The sequence below is a fragment of the Fonticula alba genome (assembly GCF_000388065.1).
Source record: "Fonticula alba strain ATCC 38817 unplaced genomic scaffold supercont2.6, whole genome shotgun sequence".
NCBI classification, from domain to species: domain Eukaryota; order Rotosphaerida; family Fonticulaceae; genus Fonticula; species Fonticula alba.
In genome coordinates this window covers 279,662-283,254 of record NW_009242976.1, presented here as the reverse complement: position 1 = coordinate 283,254, position 3,593 = coordinate 279,662, and the positions used below count along the sequence as shown (strand labels likewise).

Genomic DNA, 3,593 nt, shown 5'->3' with positions numbered 1-3,593 from the left:
GGGGGCAGGCGGGAGAGGGTGAAGAAGGACGCTCGCCAGTCGAGGTGACATGGGAATGTGGACCGAGCCCTCACATCCGGAAGGGGCCGCCGCGCCCTTTTTATATATGTGCCTGCCCACCCCGCGGACCGGGCTTCGACGGGGGTGGCCGCCTCCCTCCCCCCCAGCGCCCGGGGCCCTGGTGTGCGCTTTTGCCCCTGCCTCGGAGGGCCGGGGGGAGGCCGGAGCAGGGCGACTGTGCCCGAGGGAGCACGACTTGAGCCTCGACCTGACATGCCACACTTCCCCAACCTCCGGGACTTGTTTCCGGATCGTCCACCCTCGTCTGAGCCCGGCTCCTTTCTGGAGCAAGGGCCCAGGAGAGTGAGCATACGCACGCGTGTGGCAGGCTGGATACCCTCCCGAGGGGAATGGTGTTCCTTCGTGGGGGCGATGATGCACTTGCAGAATCACGCGCAGGCACGTGTACCGGCCGTTTGGAGGCTCTTCGTTTTCAATTAATGTGTCCTGACTGGCCGTCTGCCCTGTAACCGGCCGGCGAGCATGGTTTATTTGTGTGGTTGGCACAGCGCGGGCACCCCCCCCCCCCGTGCTGGCCTTGTCCTCCTGTTTGGGCCGGAGAGCCTCGGTGGGCCGGCGCACCCAGCTCCTCGGGGGGCGGGGGGACAGAGCGCGGGAGCTGCTCACGCACCTCGGCTCCCATGGGCGGGGGCGGCAGCCGCCGTGCCAGGAGGCGCGGTCCTGACGGTGACATTCCTCGCCCCAGGTCAAGGGGTATGGTCGATTTTCCCTCTGTGCCTCCCCTCCCTCCCCTGTCCGGGCACACAGCTGGGCCGCCCCCGGTGGGCGTGGTCTCAGGGGCCCGGGAGCCTTCGGGCTTCCCGCCGGACTCCGGGGGATATATCCTCTCGGTCGAGGGCCGCTGTCGGCCCCAAGGCCTGGCCCTTGGGCACCGGTGTGCGCGGCTGCGACCGGACATGCTGAGCCTTGTGTGGGGCAGGGAGACTTCTTCGCCCTTCCGCCCCACAGTCTCCACGCCAACATGTGTTCCGGCGGGCCCCACGCATCGCGGGGTTTCATCGACGGCCGCTGGCCGATGCCCTGGGGCCTTCCGGAGGCCCGTGTTGTTGGGGTGTGGGGATTGGTGGCCCTTTCGCGTGGCCGCCCACGCACATGTTTCCTCCGTGTCGGTCAGCCCCTCCCTCCCTCCCGCTGCCGCTGCTGGGGGGGGGGGGGGTGTTGAGCAGCACGTTTGGTAGTGGCGATCTTGTTAGCGTCGATGCTCGCTCGCCCTCGCGTGGCGCATTGCTGCAAATATTTCCCTCCGAGCTCGCGGCGGCTCGTCGGGGAGGGGGGGGCCGGCGGCATCAGGGGCGCATGTCTGTCCTCCTCCGCGTGGGGAGGAATGCGTTTCCAGCGGTTGTTCCTGTCTGCTCATGGGGGGGGGAGGGACATATTTCTTGGCCCCCTCGCTGTTTCTCCCTGGCCACAGTCCAACAGGAAAGCCTGTGCGCCCCGAGAGAGAGAGAGAGGCATGGGGACGGGAGAGGGTGCCGGGGGGGGGGGGGGTCGCCGCCCTTTTCCCTCCCGTCCCGCCGGAGCGCGTTTTGGGGACAGGGCGCGGCCGAGGGAGCAGGGGGGGTGTTATATTCTTGTTTGAGCTGCCTCTTTTTATTTTTTCGCCAGCCCATTGGGAGTGTGGTGTCTCTCTGCGGAGTCCCCCCGGGACATGTGACGGAGGGTCCCGGCCAGTGCAGCTGCATTTCGCCCGGTGTCTGTGGGGGGGAACCCCCTCCCGCCGCTGCCCGATATTTTGCGCCTCGCGCTCGGGGTGCTGCAGGTTATTAGCGTTGCCGCGGGTGCCCCCCGCAGCCATGGCTGCCGGCGGATGGGTGTGCTTGCGCCGGCTGCGCGGCCATTCGCGCACACACGCGCGCAGAGCCCCGCTCCTTGCCGGTCCTCCCCCCCCCCCCCCGGGGTCCCTTCGGCCTTTGTTATTTCTTTCTCTGGCCAGGGGGCCGCGGTCATCTTTCGGCCACGAACAACTGCGCGCCGGGACGCCCGCGCCTGCCCATCCACGAAGAAATACTAACGCTCTCCGGCCGGGCCGCGCGGGCGGGAGGTGCTCGTCTTTCGCCCCCGCCCTCCCCCCCCCCCCGGGGAGGGGGTTGACGCCGGTAATAAGTTTGGGCGAACCCTCCCCCCCCCCCCCCTCCCTCCTTCTTTTCCCTCCCCCGCCCCCCCCCCCCCCCCCCGCCTGTCTCCGGGGTGGGCGTGCACCGGACCGCTTGCGCCGGTGGCTGTCCCCTCCGAGGGCCCCGGCCCCTGGGATTGCCGGTCCTGGACTTGTCCCCCGCCCGCCGTCCCAGATGCGGAGGGCGACCAGGAAAAAGGGACTGGGTCGGCTGATCGGCCCCCCATTTCCGCGCGCACAACCGGCCCATGCTTCTTTGTCCCCCCCTTCCTGGTCTGCGCCCTACTGGGCGACGCTCGCGGCGCGGAAAAGCCATTTTCCCGCATGGGCCCGGTCGTCCAGCCGCGAGACGCCCACCGGTCTGCCCGGGCCCCGCGCCCGCCCTCTCACGCGATGGTCTGTTCCGCTTGGCGCATTTTTCCCCGTTGCGTTTGTGGCGGGGGGCGGGCGCGCGGGCAGGCAGCTCTCAGAGTGTGGCGGCGCCGGAGCTGGGCGCCCAGGGGAGAATAGTGCCGAGACTCGAACAGCCACCCCCCGTGGGCCGGCAATCCGCCGGGAACAGGCAAAATCCCCCCGCCGCACATAGAATGCCCGGTGTCACCGGCGACCGGAGAGCCGCGAGAGTTTGCCGTCATATTTCCTGGGCGTCTCCTGCGAGTCGGCCAAACGCATCTGCCCACCGGCCGGCCGACATGCCTGTGTTATGTTGCTTGGCCCCTCTCATCGGCCGAGTCATCCTCGGCCTTGTGCCCTGCGCGCCCCCGGTGCATGACTTTTGCCCCGGGTCCACGCCTGGGCACCAGGTGGTGCTGGGGCTTCCGAGACCTCCGAAGCGCTGCTCCGTCGCCGGTCGCCCCTGCCGTCCCACTGCCTGGAGTGCCATTGTGCGCGGTGTGCTCATGCCAAGGCCGGGGCGTGTGTGCGCGTGTGGGTATCTCTTCCAACGTCGCGCGCCGGGGACACACACACCCACCCGCGGTAGCATGCCGCCACCCGGGGGAAGGGGCTCTGCCGTCCGGGGAGCATGGTGCCCGGCTGGCGCCTCTTGTTGGCGCCCATGCGAGCCGGCTCACGCACCGGAGGGAGGTCTTGTCATGCACGGCCGCCTGTGAGTTTCCCCTGGTGCTTGGGTCAGGGGAGGGTCGAGAGGCAGGGGGGGGGGGGTGGGCCAGGCTGGGAGAAGGGGCCTGGCCGGGGCACGGCGGCCTGCCCGAACCACCAATCCTCCCCCCCCCGTGCCTCGCCTGCGCTCTCGCGTTCCAGGCAGGACACCCCGCGCCAAGGTGACCTCGACGCAGCCGTAACCCCCCCCCCCGCCCCGCCCCGCGGCCGGTGGTACCAGGCAATCTGGCTCCATCTCTAGCGCCTAGGAAAATCCTCACACCACCGGGGGGGGGGG

The 3,593-nt window shown here is 69.7% G+C and overlaps 1 protein-coding gene across 1 annotated transcript in view; it reads left to right on the top strand.

The window, feature by feature from the left end:
- Positions 1–3,593, top strand: part of H696_03733 (hypothetical protein) — an 8,451-nt gene that overhangs the window by 647 nt on the left and 4,211 nt on the right. The gene's annotated exons all lie outside the window — the stretch shown is intronic.